Source organism: Apis laboriosa, unplaced genomic scaffold, assembly GCF_014066325.1.
Source record: "Apis laboriosa isolate Shangri-la unplaced genomic scaffold, ASM1406632v1 scaffold27_cov151, whole genome shotgun sequence".
In the NCBI taxonomy this organism is placed as follows: domain Eukaryota; kingdom Metazoa; phylum Arthropoda; class Insecta; order Hymenoptera; family Apidae; genus Apis; species Apis laboriosa.
In genome coordinates this window covers 164,989-186,594 of record NW_025222633.1, presented here as the reverse complement: position 1 = coordinate 186,594, position 21,606 = coordinate 164,989, and the positions used below count along the sequence as shown (strand labels likewise).

The 21,606-nt window shown below is 29.9% G+C and overlaps 1 long non-coding RNA gene across 3 annotated transcripts; it reads right to left on the bottom strand.

The window, feature by feature from the left end:
* Positions 1-1,075: 1,075 nt before the first annotated feature.
* LOC122714079 lies at positions 1,076-20,688 on the bottom strand. 3 transcript variants are annotated; one of them, XR_006346570.1, is made up of 4 exons: positions 20,603-20,688; positions 20,141-20,203; positions 2,320-2,417; positions 1,076-1,620 (listed from the first exon to the last, which is right to left on the bottom strand). It is a non-coding gene; the product is annotated as an uncharacterized LOC122714079 (long non-coding RNA). The 3 variants fall into 3 exon arrangements; XR_006346569.1 differs by having other exon boundaries at positions 20,141-20,199; positions 20,603-20,673; XR_006346571.1 differs by lacking the exon at positions 20,603-20,688 and adding an exon at positions 20,327-20,417.
* Positions 20,689-21,606: the final 918 nt, after the last annotated feature.

The window sequence follows — 21,606 nt, the reverse complement described above, 5'->3', positions numbered from 1 at the left end:
CCACGCGAATTCGCGATCGATCGATGTTCTATTTTCTCCTTTCAATTTTACAACCGGTTAATTGCGCGGATGGCATGGAAATGGCAAGGCAACGTGTTTCTTCTTCTACTTTACTCCTATTATTTATATAAACGAGACGAGGAACGCCATCTCTCTCCTTGCTTATGAAACGAGCACGTATGTTTATTTACATACGATTATTTATAGATTAGAGAGATGTGAGGCTTTCACCGTCGAATATGATAAAGTTACTTATACGAATGTTTATATTTTCCAAATTGAATATATTATGTAAACACACCTATATAGAAACGAAACTATAACAGAAACGAATACAAATAAAAATCTATCTCGATCTTTAAATATAACGTAACGTGCACTTTAACCTCGATTATTTTATGCATATTTCCACACACATTTAAATTTATAAATGCACGAAGAGCCATAAAATAAAAAATTCTCGAATTAGGATATTAAAAAAGACAAGAAATTCGTGTTTAATAAATTTTATTAAGCTTGTGTTTAAAATTAACAAGTATCCGGTGATTTACCGATCGGACAGGTATTCGTGCAACGCGTAATAATCGTTGCAACTTCATCGCGAATTTAAAAGAAACGCAAAAAACACGATGATGTCGTAACAGATGATGAGCCAAAGACGATAGATTCGACTCGCTCAAATCGAACACTAGTCACTCGCGAAACGATTCGACATTCTTGCTAACATCTGCAAAACGTTATATCGTGGAAATTAACGCGGATTAAACTCGCGCGAGAAATTTTGCTCGGAGCTGGAATTATGGGCATTTAATTTATGAATATTATTTACGACGTCCCACGTCAACCACGTCGCGGACGAACGGCGACAGCACGAAAGCGTTAAAACCTGTAGAATGTAGGAAATTTCGTTCATAAAGATATCCCCCTGTCCGTGAAATCATTGCCGGCTTTCTTCTCCACGGGCTCGTGCCTGGACATCGTCGCATTAAAATGTTAGATGTCCGCGTTAATTACACGGTGAAGCGTCTCAGTATTAACACACTGACGTGTATCAAGACGTTTCAGGAAGCGGAAATTCGTCGCGGTTACATAATTATCGAGCATGCGGCGGGATTATTTACCACCCTTGGAGAGAAACCGAGGAAGAAGCATGAAGATTCTAATTAACGAGTTATTGATGTCTTTGGGCGGAAGAAATGATCGACCGAGAAATTCTGTGGATGCATGGATCAATTTTGCAAAAAAAAAACGTGAAACGAGCATTCTTGTTCGAGATAGAATCGCAACAGGAATTTGTTTTAGATGAATTATTTGTGTATTACGGTAAAGTAATAATTATTTTCATTCAGAAATTATAGTAAATTGATTTACTTTATTGGAATTTTATAAATTTAAATGAATAATAATATATTTCAATTTTTAAAGAAAATGTTTTTAGAATTTTTAAATTAAAATGTTAAACTTCTAACTAAATTTTTATTTTTAATGGTTAATTGCATAGTAAGTTTAAATTAGTTATATAAGCGAAATCAAGCACAAACCTGAAGGAAGACATCAATCAAATTAAAGAAACTACAAACTTATTGAACAGTAATAAATCATTTTGCATAGTACAAGTATCTGAAACATAAAATTACAAATTTTCCATCATGTTTTATTACTTGCTTGTTTGTTTATACGTGTTGTAATTAACACATTAATTTGTTTATATACGTTATTAAATTCAATACTAATGAAATCAGTGTATATTTGTAGAAATTAATAAAACAGAATACAAGAATCAAACAAGATATCTTCTTTTTTATTATAACAATACTTATATAATTTATCAAAACTGAAATCCTTATTCCAAATTATTCCAAATTATCTAAGAAAGAAATATTCGCCATTAAACAAGAAGTAATTCATTCTGTCGTCAGAATCAATCGAAATCTTTACCGATCGTTTGTTTTTGCAAACGAAAAAGACCAAAAGACTAAGTCGCAATGAAGCAACCGGTCCTATAAGAAAAAGAAATATGGAGAACGACCTTCAATTTGATACGACAGCGACTCACACGAGTTGATCCCAGGCTGATTAGACCGTTCTCGATGCACCTACTCATTAATGCACGTAGCGAAGAAGAGAAGTCAAGCACAGTCGAGTCGCGTTACTTTAATAGACGTAGCAAAACTAATGGATGACAGGAATAAGAAAGTCCGGCTGGCTTCGTGGTGCCTCGTTCCGAGGCCAGTCGCAAAAACATGCTGCTTATCGCCGCCTTCATCTTGTATTCTGTTTTTACAGCGAATAATTATAACAAACCAGCGATATACTCACAGTCTATGGACCTTCTTCTTTCTTTCGCTCCTCATCTGTCTGGTCTCACGAATCGTGGCACGAAAAACGGCAGTTCCAACGAATATATAGGACCTAACCTAAAAATGAAAAGCGTAATCAACGTTTTCAAAAATGTTATCCTCGTGGCGATCACGAGCATATTATATTATCTATGATATATAAAAACATCATAACTGATTAACTTATTATGATTCCCTCCATTGTGCAGTTAATTAAGATCTGTCTTTCTGACAAAAATATGTAACACATGCACTTTTTAACATGACACGTTTTATTGACACGCATGTGCGCCAGTAACTGAGCATGCGCAATTAACACCGGTTCTACACGCTCCTTGTATTTACCGAATTATTACTTTGTAACGCGCGTGCTCAACGCTTAAGATCGAAGATTTCGCGGTTTCTTCTTTTCTTTTTGCACTTGTCCAACGACGATGATGAATGACTGCTTAAAGAGGACCGCATGCTTGAGAACTATTTGCTTTTTGTATCACGGATAGCTGGATGCAGTTATGAACGACATGTGTAATTATTGAAATTTCACGATAGAAAGCAATACTTGTTTGTTGGAATCGATGATTTTAAATGAAATTTAAATATTTAATGTTTGAGAAAAATTGTATAACTTTGTAATGTAATATTTTGATTTTAAAAAACATATAGATGATCGAGGTAATCCTATATTCCATGTTATGTGTATTTTTATTTGTAAATAAATAACCGCCTTTATCATATAAATGCAAAAAAAATGCAACAAATAAGATTTTTCTCTTAAATTTTTAATAGGATATCGATTATTGAATTAAAATGCTTTTTTTCATTTAATATTAAATAAAAGTAAAATGATATATATTAAAGTAAGTAAAAGTATAATATATATTATTAAGTAGTAAAGTAAAATAATTAAGTAAAGTAAAATATATATTAAAGTAAGTAAAGTAAAATGATAAATATTAAAAAAATTATAAAAATGATTATATTAAAAATGATATATATTAAATGATATATCATAATAATTTTAAATCTAAAAATCTGGCAAATACAGTGTGAAATGTGTTAACAATCTTCACAATTTTCACACTATAGTTAATTTATAAGCAATTTTTCAATTCAAAACACGTAAATTCAATCCTTAATAATATATTATAATATTCACGTAAATCGTAAAACTTTCTGAACTCGTATATATATATATATATATATATATATATATATAAAATATCTTATATATTTACATTAAAATCATCACTTTGCATTTTATGATATTACAATTGCAGATATTGAAAGCGTTTGTTATGCTGTCAGCACAAAAATGGTGAAAATAATTGGCTTATAGAGATACATCGAAAGTACCAAAGTTTCTTTCGAATACTCTGCTCGAATGCGACCCAGAACTTATTAACAACAGGATCCCAATTTCTTTCCAGATGTCAGTCATATCGATTCCATAGTATTTCCCTTTGCTTCTCTTTTGGTCAATTTATCCTCATTAACTACTGATCGTTACTACCGATTTCGATTGCAATTTCAATTTTACTTTACTAGCATAACCACTCTTTTTTTTTCATAAAAAATCATAGAAAAATAATTATAAACACATAATAGAAAAAAAACACGAATATTTGAGATATTTAATTTATACAAAATAACCAAAAATGATTTAATGTGAGGTACTATATATATGTTCTTCAACATGGTGTCACTAATAATCTCATAATTAATGTAACATTAATTACTAAATAAAAAAAAAAAAAAAAGAAGATAAAAAGAAACTGGACAAACGAGGAAAGATATTAAACGCGGTATTTCCCAGAAAGAGAAATTTACGATCGATTAAAATTGCTGTTCGAATTCCATCGTTCGATATCGTTCAAATATTTTGCAAAAATCCGATGGAATTTTTGCTTCAAATTTATTCAAGAATCCAGCTTTTTACTTACATCTTTGGAAGATATCCGTAATTAGATAACAAGACCCAATTTTCATGAGAAAAATTATTAAAAATCTTTCCTTGTTTCCGTTTTCTCCTCTTCTCGATAATTCTTGATAGCAATTCTCTATACTATGGTTTCCATAATAACGCAACAAGAAATGCCGAACACGAGGCAATTTGACAGAAATGAAACCGGAACCGGATTGAAGAACATTCCCTTCTCCGTGAAATACACGCGCGCATTCCAAAACCATCCTCTATCTTAATGAACTCGTTTTTTTTTCGTTGCTCGTTAAATGGAAATGCTTCGAAGAAATTAATTAAAGTAGAGGAATGAGTTGCATCGATGCCCGACAAAATTTAATAGCCATCGTGTTTTGCCCTGAATGGAAAGTGACAGTGTAGTGAGAAGACTATGAAAATAACAATCCTTTTAATCTCCTTTGAATTTTAGTTTAGAAATTAGTTTTTGTGCTTGCAAAAAGGAATTTAACAGGATTTTTTTTTTTTTTTTTTTAATATTGCAAACTTTGATATTTCTACTTTTAGATACTATTGAATTTATTATCGAAATTACGCAACGATTGAGTAATGAAACAAGATGTAAAAATAAAAATAGAAACTTATCGATATCGTCTCATTATTGATTAAAATTTTTAATTATTTTTAAAAATCACGACAGATTTTTATTAATTAATTGTAATTAAATCTGTTTATCAACATTGTATCAAACTGTTAATATTTTAAGCTCATCCTCGAGATTAGAAATTTTAAATCAGAAAATCCAAGGTTCAAATAAGAAAATGCTACCGCTGCCCGAGCGAAATAAATTGGATAACATTACGCGGTATGTAATACAGCTTTCGTAGCTCGATTAAACACAGGTCGAGAAAAACACGATCCGCGATCAGAACACCGTAAAAGCCGGCATTTTTCATCGAACTGACAATTCTGTAAAATGCTTGAGAATTTATCGCCATGATTATTTATGATCTCATACGAGGTGTCGCCTGTTATCGCCGCATTATGAATTCAAACACCGTGCGAGCCGGCAAACATAGAGAACGAGACATATCCGCTCTTAATTATTTAAAGATTTTCCATTGTCACTGCGACCGATGGCGAAACAGTGCAGAGAATTACGTAATCGCAAATCACGATTGATTAGCCGCCTGTTAATAATTCCACGACGCTTTTAAAACGAAATGAATTACCACGTTGCTGTGCAATATGTCATATTCTACTACTTGCATCACGGTTCTGTGCTGTTACCGGCAAAAAATTAATGAGAAACTAATACGCGGTATATTGCAACATAATCGCGGTTTCATTATATTTTCTTGGATATATTATATTTGAAAAAAATTTTAAAAATGAAAATTGTCACAAAATTGCATCTGTTTTTGAAAGTATATACAAACCGGTATTATATTTTTAAAATAAAGATGGAGGTAATAAAAAATTTCGGAAAAATGAATTAAATGATATTGGAACGATGAAAATATTGTAAAGATAAGAGAATGAATATAATTTTTACCTAAGAAAAATAAAATAATATGAATTTAATACTAAGATTTTTATAACAAGAAATTAATTTATGTACAAAAAATTTCATTTTGCAATGATATCAAAAATAATACAAAAATTTAAGACATCATTTAATTTTGAGCTATGAAATGTATTTTAATCTTTAATTATTTTAAAAATATAATAATTTTTCCAATTATATGAAACATCTGTATAATTATTCAATTAATACAGATGATTATTCTGATTGATATTTTAAGACAAAATTTATACAAAATTCTTAAATAGATATATTATTATTGATATCATTTTATTTAATTTATTATTGCAGAGATTAATTAAAATATATTTGCAAAAAATATGGACCACCAATAAATACAAAATTGGAATATTATACTCAATTAAATATAAAATTTACCGTGCAATGTTGAGAATGATTCATCAAAATGTACTTTTTTGTAAATTACACGAAGAGTAACAATCGTTATGGCAAAAACGACACATCTCTGTTTCTTTCCCGGTAAGTCCATTACAAAACCAGCAAGTATAAAGTGCTTATGAGTCATTCTGATTCCGATTATAAGGCGCAAACTTATATTATTTATTAATCATTTTTTCGCATAATAATCTTACGCAGCACAAAAAATTGTAAAAAAAGATTGCACTACAATAAACTGTTTTTAAAACGTATCCAAATTTTATATATACACACTTTAAACTTATTTTGTTCATCATTTTTTGTTCGTATAATAATCGAACGAGAAGTACAACGGAAAAAAAAAGAAAAAAATAGAAATTGACAAAAATAAAGGAAGAACAATCGTGCAACTGGAACAAATGTTACAAATAATGAAATAATTACACAATAAGAAAGAGAAAGAACATTAATTCGCAAAGAAAATCGATTTTAATCACAATTTTTTTAAAAAAATTGTGCGAGGATGCCCCTCTGGTGACAGAAAAGATATAATATGCGCATGCGCATATTGCGAAAAGCGCGAAAGCACAGCGCATGCGCATATTGTGAAGAGCGCGAAAGCACAGCGCACGCGCACCATCCGCTTTGGACGATTACATTAGCTCAAGCGATGGCTATCGTTCTGTACGCACGATTAAATTGATTTATGGATAAACGTTAACGGCGGCGTTTATTTGTAGTTCGTAGGTTGGCCGGTCTGCCACAGGAGAGTGGGTGAGCCCGCCATAGGAATTCGATTTTATCTACTGACAGATACGAGATCGACCATTGCATGACGTGCTTTTTTTCCATTTACGATCGCCCGTTTCTTTCGTTTCACGGGCTCGATCGTACGTGCTCACGGAATCGAACATAAAAAGAGAAAAGAAACCAGCCGAACGTGTGAAAGAGAGACAAAAGATCTCGGAGAAAGAAAAGGTAGGTTAATAGAGATGGAATTTCAGTTAGAAACTAAGGACGGAGGGAGTGAGAGAGAGAGAGAAATATATAAACGGAATATAAGGGAGAGATACTGAGAATTCGCGCAATTTGCATTATAAGGAGCATGAGAAGTCACAGGCCATTATCCACTGACACAAAGTCTACGTGGAACTGTCCCTACGACGATATCTCGTTGACTGGCAGAGATTATGGCCGTAATAACAATAATGGTAATAAATGAGAACGAAACGAGAGCGAAACGCTCTTGCGATGGGCGTGTGCGTCATGTACTACATGGAAAGGCGGGTTTTGATCGGAACAGTAGACAGCGACGGCGGCGGACTTAATTGAGAAGCGAATGAAAAAAATCCGGAATAATCTGTTGCGTAATATTTGGGTCACCAGTCTATCAATCTGGGTCTAAGGGAGAGGGTGGAGTCGCGCTTATTTTAATTCAAAAAATAATGAAAAATTGTATGAAAATGTAAGATATATAATAATAAAATAAAAAGTTTAAACTTGAAAAAAAATTGTTTTGTTTTTTTTTCTTACCCTTTATTTTCCTCTTATCCTTCATTTTCCTCTTATCCTTTAATTCACAACAATTTCAATTACTAACATCCACAATTAAATTTTAATAACTTATCAATCGGACGATCGCATTTCTTAAACTTCTCACTCGAAATTCCCTATGTCAGACTCGATCACTGGATTTTGTTGAAGCAAAGCTTAGTCACCAGCAATGCCATCAAATAAAAAAGAAAAAAAAAAAAAAGAAAGAAAATACACAGAATATCAAACACGTTTATATTGCCTAGCCGTTTCTCGAATCATTGGATCACATAATCATAACACAGTGCCAATATGCAAAAGCGTGAAACGCATAAGCATAAGCAACATTCACGTTTTACGATGAGGCTGACTCAAATCTAAAGAAATTCATGCGTACACAAAACCGACCAGCTGATATAAATTCTAATATAATTGTAAAACAGACGACAAATCACTGGACATTATAGGCGAGCATAGAATTTACGATAAGCTTACCTCTCGTTTGTCTGATTGGCGTAGACCAGTGTTTCCCAACCTTTTTCGATATTCCATTTTACATTTTTAATTAATCTTTAACTGATTTTGAGTCATTTTATTGCTTAATATTTAATTCATTTTTAAAAACAATTCTTAAGAATCGATCAAATTTTAAATTACAATTGTGATTTTACGAATGAAAAAATACAATATGCATGGCGTATTTTTATCAAGACACGTCGATCTGACTAATTGAGAAATAACTGTCGACTTTTTCCCAAGCCCCTAATTTTATTTCGCTTTTTGATGCTTTCTTTCTCTGCTTTGATGGTCGCATGAAGCCGGTTTCAATTAGATCCTTGACACACACGAAGATTCGAACAAAAACTGAATGTCATTCTGCTCGTTTTTTCCTGGATCAAGCTTGCCAAAAGAATCGAAACCGTGCTAACGGTTTACAAAAAGGGATACTCAGGAAGAATTCTTTCGACCAAAAGACTTTCGAATCGAATTCGTAACGTATATTTAATTTTAATATAATAACAAATATCAATGAGTCATATTACTCTTTTTAATCTAACATGTCTTGTTTAAAATTTCAACATATATGTAGATGAAAATTAAATTCTCTTTAAAACATTTTTTTGATCAACAACCAAAAATGAATTATTCTAAATCTCAAAAAAGTATATAGAATTTTCTAATATTACTTAAAATAAAAATCAAAACTTTAAATATTTCAATACATTTTGAAAAATAAAAAAATTACAATAGAACATTGTAATTTTTAAATATAGATGATCATAAATGTTTATGTCATTTATGAATATATTAAACTAAAAAATAATTATTCTTTTCTGATTTTAATCTTGAATCTTATATAATTTGACAATATTAACAATTAACAGCTAACACTTTAAACAATTATGGATTATTTATAACCAATCAAGGATTAAAATAATTTATTATGATCAGAAAAAACTATTAACTTTAACGTTATATCCTAACGGTATCGCAATCGAAACTATTTGAGTAATAATAAAAAAGCAGAATATTAACAGCACGTAATTAATCATGATTAAGAACGATCAAACTGGAATAGCATGGAGAATGTATTACTGGATTATCAAACTTCTTCCAACGACATTATGGCTATCAAGAAGAACTAATCTACAGTATATTATCATAGATGTTCAAGTGCTATTACATTTTTATGGAAAATATTGTATTAGTGATAAATTAATGGTAGAACAGGTTTGAGGAAATAAATATTCGTATCATTAAAAGTGGAGTATAACTTATGGTATAACAACTTGCATAAAAAAAATTCTTTAAAATTTTCATATTTCAATAATTAGTTGAAGAATTTTTATTATAAAAAAATATGAAAAATAATTTTAATTATATTGTAAATAAATATATGTAAAATATAACTAACAATTATTATATCTATGAACTATATTTAACTTCAAGGAGATTACAATTATTTTTAATGTTAAAATGTTACTTTTATAGAACAGAAACTCTTAAATTTTTAAAAATTTTGAAAATTTACTTAAATATTTCAATATAGCTATATTGAAATATTATCCTCCTTAATTAAAATAGCCTAAATTCTTAAATTCTGTTATTTTTTTTGTTCCATTCTCAAATTAAATTAAAAAATTCCTCAATACAAAATTCATATTGGTTTTTTAATCTTACTTCAAAAAAAGAAACAAAAAAATAAAATTTTTAATATTATGTATATCTCAAGAAGATAAAATTACTATTAATTCCAATTCCTTTAATTTTTTTACAAACAAGAGAAACAAACATGAAAAGATAAAATTAAACTGACTACTTCAAAAGAATGATTCAAAAAAGATTGAGAAACACTGCCCTATATAAATATATTCAGTGAAATTACTCGTGGAACATTGTCAGCTCAGACAATCTCAACGTGAATCCGATCATTGTCCAGATACTACGTGTTTGCGTCAACGTGAAACGTTAATGGCGCATTAATGATCATGGCCAATTAAGATGAAACAGTAGTTAATTCGATGAAGATGTAAAAAAAGAAAAAAATAAAAGGATGATACAAAATAACGAACAAGTTCATTCACGACCGAAATTTCTCTCCGCATTATCGATCGCACATGTCCGCCAAAATTATATGGATCATGCTGTATTCCTATCTGAGACAAGAATCATCAACGGAACAATTTTTTACGCGATGGAAACAGAACTTGATAAAATTATTGCCGATCGAACTTTCATCGATTGGAAAAGCAATTTTATTAGTCATTAACTATATTGTAGATTGTGAGATAAGTCGAAGATGAGTCGTTAACGATCCATATTTTTATTACTGTTACTGATCATGAGATTGAACTCATCACTTAAACTCATTAACTTACTTAAAGTTTATACAATGATTTAGATGATAAGAACCTGATAAAATTCTTTATAGCCTTTTATATATCGTGTCTCGTTCTTTGAGGTTAGGTGGAAACAATCTCCAATGTAATATTTGGCAATTAATATTTTTTTTTATTTATAATTGCATGGTAAAATAATAAACATTAATAAGAAAAGGTGAAAGTTATCTGAATTATATAAAATCATCATACATAAACTTCAAAACATGAAACATCAAAATCTTAAAACTTTTACAAAGATTTCAATTTGCATTATGAAATATGTATAAATTTTCTTAAAAAAATCATATATACAATATTCAACAACGATAATTTAATTGAATAAAACTTTCAAAGATAAATTTTGTTCCTGATTTATCCAACCTAACCTATAAAAAACTATAAATGAACCAAAACGCGATTACAACATTCATTATGAGCAATGAAATAACAAAGAAAAGTGAAAGTCAAGGAACAAATCTCTTTAGTACCAACTAATCGTCCTCGTTCATTTTTTTATCAATAAATATTCGAATATAACTTTCTCTGCCGATTGTAAACGCAAAATGGTTTCTCAATGATTTCTCATCAAAATCGTTCGCTGCATACAAACGCATCGAAGTTCTAATTAAATTCGATTAAACAAATTGACTGTCAGAGACTTTTCAGAGACACTAATTAAGAATATATCTTCGAGGTAGATTGATAGATATCTACGAAGGAACAATTACGATGCGATCCAAAAGGCAGCCATGCGCGTCAAAAAGTCTTTGTCGCAAACCCTAACCTATAATAGATACCAATTTTTCATTCTTTTTCCTCTTTGTCTTAACGTAACTTTCACAAATATCCGTGAACAATAATAATTATGAAAGAAAGAAAAATAATTGGTATCGATGACGAAACTTTCGAAATTATAAGATAGATAAAAGAACCTCGAAAATGCGAATTAATTGGAAGACAAATCCTTTCTAAAAATTTTAAATGTTTATAAATATTTAAAAATAAATTATTCTAATAATTCAATATATCAAAAATATAATCTAAATATTCAAAATTTTGCGATAAAAATAATAAAATATTGAATTTTTATAACATGATTAAACATATCTACAATTAAAAATATCTATATCATTTCTACTACACTATACTAGTTTATAAATAAATATGTATTCTATCTTATTACACTAGTTTATAAATATGTAGTTACCGTTAAATAATCAATTTTCATCATAACATTACACGCAAACTCATCAAGTATCAAATTTTCTACAGCATCTCATCTCTCTCATCAAATAATTCACTATAAATCTCACGTTACAGACAATTCATTCATAAAATCATTTCCTATTACATTCCAATCTATGAATCACAGGCTACTATCTTCAATTCAATAAAAAGATATGAAATCATAACTTTCCCGCATTTTCATACGTACAATGTAAATTCCTTGGCGAAAAAAAAAAGGGATGAAAAAGGAAAAGTCAAATTACAGATAAAAGGCGTTAGATGGCTGATCCAGCATGATGGAAGAACGGATATCATTTCTTTGACCGGTTGAGTTATAACGCACAACCCATCTTCAAGACGTTTTATCGAGATACGAGGAATAAAGTTGATTTCCAGGTTGCAACTAAATTATTCAGTCGACGTTAAGTTTTCATATTAACGCCATTTTACTTTGTAATATGATGCATATGAAATATCGTTCTCTTGGATAACAATTTTTCAAGCTAATTTCTAATTAATATACTTTTTTATATGTTTCTATCTTTCGGTAATTAATTATTTACGTCATTTAATGTTTATGAAAATATTCTAAGAGTCAACAATTTTTTATATATGATATGTTTATAATTTTTTCATACTGAAAGTACTTATTCATTAAAAAAATTGAATTCTAGGTTAATAAGAAATTATAAAAAAAAAAAATACTAAATCACGTAATTAAAAAAATTTCGAATTTCTTCAACTTCCATTAGTAATTTATTAGTAATCCAATTTAAACAGATGTCAAAACAATTGATATTAAGATGTATACATTCATTTTATACACGTGTTTCTATCATTTTTTATTGTCTCACAATTCTAAAATTTCAAATACATATATCTTGTACGAATCATTCGATAGAAATCGACGGCTGTAAATTTATCAATAAGATTCTACAAATTTTTTCTTCTTTTTCCTAGCTTTTTCCTTTCCTTTGTTTTTCACAAGCAATCCTCGTTGAAAATGTTGATAAATTTCCAAGAAGCCTCGAACGTCTCCAAGAGAGATACAATCTTTCGGTTTACGGTCCAACTCTCTCGATAACTTCGTTTATAGTATCCTCGATAATTACATGATATATAATCAATAAATCACGTTATACCGTGGCTAATTAACATGCAATAGACGTGGAAGAGTAAAAAAAAAGTTCCTCTGATTGTCAACCAGATTGGATACATGTAATCCTATCGTGTACAGGATGTAATAACTTGTTCTAAAGGCATTGTGATGGATTACCGTTAAGCTAATTGCGGTTTATGTAGTAAAATAGAGGTCTCGGATTAGACGGCATTAAAATTCAATTTTCTTCGTGCCATTAAATCCCCGATGTGTTTCTATTGTAGTCACTATTTATGAAAAACACGGAATCTTTGTATGATTTGAATGATTCGTTTATAATTATCGGATTTATAGTAATAAAAAGAAACTTGGCGTGTTAATATTATCTATAAAGTTCTAATCTAATATTTCATTTATCTTCTTCATTTTTTATTATTAATCCTATATTCAATTTGATTTGTAGATATTCAAAAATTGCACAATTTATATCGTATTTGTGCAAATGATTATTTTTATCCGCGATCCAATGTATTTTTAAAAACATGTACTTTAAAAAATTCTTTTTAAATCTTTCCATTTTTGCATTTTCTATTTTTATAGATGATCTCAGATCTATATTACATTAAAAAAATCTGCATAAACGAATATATAATCATAGACTCTTTTTTCTATCTAACTTCTACTCTCATCATACCTCTTCCACGATTTCCAAAGTAATTACTAGCTGCGCGCTTCTTTATTAGGAAGACAATATCCGGAATAACGGTGATCGCAATGAATCAAGAAGATCAGCACGAAGTTCAACGCCGAAACAGACACTTCTCAGCTGGTGTGTACCTAATTGTAAATACAACTGGTGCATTTTTCTCGGAAATTTTCTCTTCACATCGTTGTTTAAATATTTTAAACAAGCAATAAGATTTATCTTCTTCTTCCGTTCTTCCAATTATTATTCTTATTATTATCACAATTGTTATGTTAAATCATACATTTTTCTAATCTTTGTTTAAATTCTTGTTTTAATAAATTCTTACAATATATGTCTCTATATTGATTTCGATTGACAAAAAAAAAGGAATACTTTTTTCATATGACAGTCATTCATTTAATATGCAATTCACATGTTTCAGGAGAACAAATAAGAATCATAAAATTTCTCGTTCTTGTTACTATTTACAATTAAAATGTAAATTTATTCCCCTAAAAAAAGAAGATGGAGAAGATCTTTCTCCATCTCTCCCTTTTTATTATCTCCCAGTCCTTTCAACCACCAAAAAACCTAATGTAATCCAAAAATAATTCCCAATAATATCCTAATTAAAGAATACCTCGCATTCGCAAATCGACACTATTAAATCTCCAAATAACAAAGAATAACACGAATCAAATTTTTCACAAAGAACATTTCGTTATCAAAACGTTAAATCCCAAGCGGATAATATCCGCTCCGCGCCCAATATAAAATCGTTGCGATATCGGATCAAGGTTTTCCACGGACGTGCAAGCTATATAGTCCCGAGAATAAGGCTGCAATGCTAAATGTAACATTAGATCGGGCTTGTGTGCCTCGGTTACAGGCGTATAATTATGAAACGTGAAAAATTTACAACCGGCACGTACATACGTACACGGTGCGCCGCTGTAAACGTAATTACACGGGTGCACCGGTGCAACAGTACACACCGAGAGATCGGTGGTACACGCGGTCTCGCGTGGCCAGGCCGATAAACGACTAGCGAGCAGCGGCTTGTCGCGGCGTATCACGGTTTCTCTGTTCCGAATGCAAATCAGAAAAGCAAGTTGCGGGAGAAGAGAAAAAAATCGCTTGACTTTATCCCCGTTTATCTAACCTGTTAACTGAAAATGTCGAGATAACCTTCGATCGATATCGTATAGGATCGTAGGTGATGCACGGTGGATCGAGGCAATTAAACATTACGTAGTATCGAACACGGATTGGGCAATTTTATTTTATTTAATTTTTATATGATAATTTTTGTTAATTACTGGATGTAATTAAATTATCTATATAGGTAAAATATGGCTTGGGTAATTTTTTATTTGAAATAAAAAATGTATGTAATTATGTAAAATGTATGTAATTACGTAGATCATGTTTATACAAGTCTTGAAAAGACTTGTAGAATTATCTGCACATCTATTTTTCTATGGATAATTTTACATTTGATAAATTACACAAATATTACACAAATAAATTTTTATTTGCCATTTTTATTCCAAATAAAAAATGATTCCAAGTCTCTACCGCTTTATTAATCGAAATTCTTTCATCAATTATACCTTTAATTTATCTTAGGTATAATGCAATCTCTACTAAAAAAGAATTATATGCAACTATGTGCGTCTATTAGGAAATTTTACTTACTACTATAGAAATTATTACTATATTTCTTCTATCAACTATATATCTTGCAATTAGTTGTAATTCAATTTCTATTGTAGAATATTATAAACTTAAATATATTATATCAATCACTGTAAAACTATTGATGCTTTAGTTTAGCAATGTTTATTAATTTTAGAATAGGATGTAATTTAATTTCTTATTCAAAGAGATAAAAATGTTACATATAAGTATTATCATTTTAGTTTAAGATATGCTATATTTATTGCTACATTTTTTACTGATTATAACTTAATTAGTTCACTTCCTACAAATGATTTTCTTTCAATTATATCTTAATTACAAAAAAGTTAGAATATTACATGCAATCATGAGTGCCATTCCATCAATCAATGCTACTATTTGATACTTTAATTTAACATATACAATTAACTATATAATAAAATTATATAATTTCATTTATCTGAATGATATGATAATATTGTTAAACTCTTATAATGTCCAAACTTGAATCATTATGAACAATTGAACATTAGAACAATAGAACATTATTAGAGGAAAATTTACATAACGTACAAATTTTGATTTCAATGAAAATTAGAATAATAGATTAAACATGAAATTATTTTTATCAACAGATAATCTCTTTTAAAAACGTGAACTTTATAAAACAACTTTATAAAATTCTTTTTACAAATATGACCCTTAAAAGATGTTGACATAAAAAATTTTCCTGTATTTTACGTTATCAGTTACATTGATTTCCCCTCAAAAGAAATTCTAGAAAAAAAAAAAAATTAAAATCATATAAAACAAACGAGACACTTCAACTAATCAAGTTACTCCGTTTACCCCATACAAGATTAAAATAATAATAATAATTATTATTATTATTCTTGCACCATCCGACAGAACAATTAACGCTCTAATAAAACAACTTATAGATGGTGCATACAATATAATATTCGCATCGAACAGATGAAAATACAATGGCCCGAGAACGGGATGCCGGTTAACTTTATGAAATCGGGATGACGACTGAAAGTAAATATGTGTTTTCTCGCGCGCGGCGGGACAGGAACAAAGCGAGCGGAGATCCCGTGGCGTTCACTGGAACGCTTTATCGGGCTCATCGGATCGCGGAACAAGCGCGAGAGCGTTCACGAACCAAGGTGTAATTAGAAAAACGAGCGGATTTATATTTTCAAGCGGCTATCATTAGCGGAACAGCTGTTAAAGGCGTGCATTTACTTATCGTTCTAACGCTCGCCCTCGTTCTAACGTTTCCACGGGACGTTTCGACCTTATCAATGGAATTATCTGCGAAATTATTTGCTCCTATAGATTTCCGTTCCAAACAATTTTGCGAATAATTTTTTTTGTCATCGTTCGCAATCTTGATGACGATATCAAATTATACGAATCTCTCGGATGTCTATCGATGCTGTACGAAAAGCTCGAATTTAAGGGATGATCTTATCTTGATGCAATTGCGATTATGCATATACAATATTATATATTTATGTGATTAATTAAATTTCTTTTTTTCGAGTTATTCTTGCAATATTCTCTTACATGATTCTTTTACGAAGTTTTGTTAATTGAATTGTCATCTTTTAAATCGTATGACTTCGAATAACGAAGAATGGACACATCGAGATCGAATAGAAAATTTAAAAAAACGTAATGTAGGCTCGTAGCAAATAATCGTAATTTTTGAGATTTAAATTCTAATTTATTCTAATATGTTATTAGATATGTATATTGATAAAAAAACAAAGCAAAGAGAACCATAACCAGAAATTGTTAAATTACATGTTGCAATTATTTCGTAATTCTCCTCACGATTGTCAACTTTGACACCGATTGAGATTAATAATAGTGCACGATCAGTTTTGACCGTTGTTGATCTAGTTTCGTTATGTACCACGTACGACCAATGTATAATTAGCGAACAAAGGATGTGGAACAGGCGTGTACGAAAAACCGCGTGTCCCAGAGCCGGTGAAAAGAAAGTGACCGACACCCGTATGATATCTCCGCTACCGTAAAAACAAGACCGTCGACAGGTTTTCGAAGCGAGTTACCGCTCGACCGACCAGTTGGACGAACAATGAAGAACGACGTGGCGGAAGACGCCGAGTCTTTTTTCGAAACACCTTTTTGACGAAGGGAGATCGTGATTGGAATTTCATGCAAAAAATTGGGATTTTTAATTGCCATTTCTTCGTCTTTTTACAGTTTAAGTAGGTAAAAAGATAAAAAGTAATGCATGTCATAATGATTTTTGAATTCTTACAACATTCTCTATTTACTAGGTATTGATGTTATCATTTTAATAAATAGATTTGAACATTGACTAATTTCTCTATTTTAACGAGGCTTTGTATATTTTAATATCTAATATACCTAACTAATTTTTGAACTCTCCAAAATTAAATATTAGCTATGGGAATAAATTTAAATTTGATAAATATCTAATTCCATTCTATCATTCGTATCTCAATTGTTACGACAGAGTTATAAAAAATTCACGAAACACGAAGGATCGTAAAAAAAATCGGTCAGCGGAGAACCCCTTCAAAGAACACGACAAAACGTCGTGGTAATCGACGAGCAAAAAGTCAATATGTGTGAGAATACAAACTGTTTGAAGAGTCCTCGATGGATTGTCCAGGATCTTTGCGAGCGTTAATAAAAGTCGTAAACACTTGGTCGCGAAATACACATTAAAAACATGTCGACGAGAGAGCCGCGAAAAGATATTGAAAACGACGAGGCGAGTACTTAATGGAGAGTTTAAAGAGCGAGCTTAAATTGCAGGTTGCGAGAAAACGGTCCTGTCGAGTGATTTATTGCCGCCGCCTTTGCATGGTTTTTGGGCTTTTATCGCCTTTTATTGGGCAGCCTTGTGAGCATTCAAGCGCCATCTACGCGAAGGCCGAGGCCATTCGAAGTTACAAAAAGAAAGTATTGTTTGCTATGTTAATTTTTAATTTTAACGTTACTCCCATGTTATTTTTTTCCTTGTCTCTTTTTCAATCAATAATATTTGTATACACAGATATTGTTTTCAGTTCTGAAACGAAATAATAAAATATAAACAGAGAAATCGGGTGTTTTATGTGATAAATTCATCGCAAAATAAAGATTGATGAAGAAATAAATTTAATTGGATGAAATTCAATACATAGAACAGAAAAAAGATGATTAATGTATTGAATATTTCACGTAAATAAATCGTTATAAAAAATCTTAAAATGATTTAACGAAGAATAATACCTCAGCACATTTTAATTTATGATCTTTTATTACTGCAAAAATTCTGTTTATAATAGACAAGATACTGAAAAAGAGCATTAGAAGAAAAATAACATTAACCTCATTTTTTATAATTTTATTATCATTTCCCGGATAAATTAATATTAATTTTAATAATAAAGTGTATGAAGATAATGAAATATTAACTCCTAACTTCTTATAGAATCTTATTCTTTATATTTCTTGTCTATTACAAATAATTTTAATGATATTACGTTTTTATAATATTACAATTATCTTTGCAATAAGACACGAACAATGCTAATATTATATATCTATCAAAAATTTTAAAATTTAATAAACCAAGCTAAATTTAATTTAATTGTAATCGTAATTACAATATAAAATTCCTTCGATAATATTTTATAATATTTTCCAAATACAATCGAATGGAAAAAAAAAAGACATTCGCAAAAAATTCGCACATAAATAATTGACGATCGATAAACAAGTTAAAAAGGAAGTGCTTTCTTTTTCTACCAACACGTTGCACCCGTGTAAATGCTCCTTTAGCATAATTAAGCACCGACAGACGCGAAAGACATCGAAACTGGGTCTTGTCAAGGAAGTGGTTTATGTGTTGCACGTGCACCGGTGTAGTACCGTGTGCCATACGTCCATTAATATACGTGCCTTATGAATACGATATCCCGACACAGAATTTCGAGGCTCGCCAAGGAAACCCGCATAAGAGCGAAACTTCATGGGAAACTAACCCTTCATCTCAAACCAACGGATATTATAATATAATATACAATATATTATATACACATACTATTTTTAAGATGCTTTGTGATAGTTAATTAGATTTTTTATCTCTTTGAATATTAAACATTTTGAATATAAACAGATTTTATAAATAAAGTATATGTATTATATATCTATTAGTTTGATTGCAGATATATTATATATACATGATGTGGATGTTATATATGATGATTAAGTGGATGTTTTATATATATATAAAATATGAAATTATTATGTAGAATCATATAATATAAAGCATTTTTTCTTTTTATTTTAATTACATATAATAATTTTCAAAAATTCTATCAGATTATTTAAATATTATAGCCCAAAAGTTTTATATTTACTTTTAATACTTTACTTTTATACATAAAAATATATATTATGTATAAAATAAAAAATAATGTAGTTTTATTATCTTTAATAAGATTATTAGAAAATTATTTCATCTTATATTTATGTCATGAAACTATTAATATAATAATACCTCAAACAATTATATAGATTACGTTATATCTTTTAATTTGAAAATATATCATAATGGACACAAAAATCCATATAAATTTATTAAATAATTAATTCACAATGTAACGTTATGTAAAATTAAATTGAAACAGACTAAGAAATTAGAAATTATTTATTTACTTATTAAAAGTAAACCTAAACTTTTGAGTAATAATATATACAATGATGATTCATTAGATGCAAATGTATGTACAGTATATATTATATGTATAAATCTTACTTACAATTAAGAGGTTAGTTATTTAACAGTGGAGCAGGATTTCAAATAAGAACATTGCACGATCTATCTGAAACAACGAATAAATGAAAATAAAACAAAGAAAGGAAAAAAAAAATGAGGTTAGCAACACGGTCAACGTTCGTTGGAAATCGATTTCGAATGAAGAAACGAGAAACCCATCGGGATTTACCGTTAGCGTCAAAGCGTAGGAGCACGTGTTCGCAGTGATCTTTGCAACGGGTTTGTGCACTTGCCGCGAAAAAGGAGGAAGGAAAGTGAAAGTATCGAGGGAAACCTTAACAATGTTTCCACGTTTACCGAGACTGTCAAGGTTGCCCGATCAACACCGAGACTCCGTTAGAATTTTATCTGTCAATCGTTCAGAGTGGATGCTTTTTCAAATCGTACCTATTTATCAGAATTGCAGATCGCGCGAAATTATTCATAAACGTAAATGGATACTTACAGAAATCGTGAGTCTATTGTGTTGTTCGCTATGAAAAGATCGATAACCTAGAAACTACTGCTTCGAAAAACGCAAGGAATGGTGTCACGTGTCTTTACGCGGGAATCGCGGGAATGATTCTGCGCAAGGACATAGAAGATAAAGTCTGCGCGCGCAATACTATTGCTGCATATGGCACGCGCTTCTATACGCGGGAATTTGTAATTCAAAAAAGAATATCGCGATGAGTGTATAAAATCGACAAGAATGTGTTTAAATGAAACTTTTATTAAAGCGATTTATCAGCGGTAATAAATGGATAATGTTCTTGCGACAATTCTACACGCCACTATTCCAGTAATAATGGTGTAATTGCTGATAAGATAATGCGATTAAATATCTTTTTATGTGCTCACGGCTTTAATTGTGCGATTAATCTGATGATTTTGTAATAGTTTCTTGAAACTTTTAAATATGCAATAAATGATATTTTTTTTTCTATTTAGTAAAAATTATAAATTGAGAAATTAATTTTTTTTTAATAACAATTTTAATAACAAAATTTATTGCATTTAAAGAATAATGAAAAATATTATTCTGTATTAAACAAAATTAAGATATTATTAAAAATATTATTCTATATTTAATAGGATTTATTAAATTCATGATAAAAAAGTAATAAAAAAAAAACGAATTGATTAAATATCGACAAAATTAAAAAGGATATTGTATTGTATATATATTACTAATCTCATTATCGTCATTTCAATTCTCTTTTTTTTTATAAATTTCTCTTTATACATTTTTTACTATCTCTATAAAAATTCCTGATCTATTCGATTATACATTATATATAGACAGTGCCAGTCAAAGCTATACCTCAAAATAAAAAAAAATAAGCGCTTCGATTCAAGCATGATTCGTCTATTCGGGAATATCGATTGATCAAAGATGATCCCTGTATGGGATTTCTTGACAGCAAGAAAACCCACATCTTCGTGGCCTTATATTGGCTGTCTGAAAAA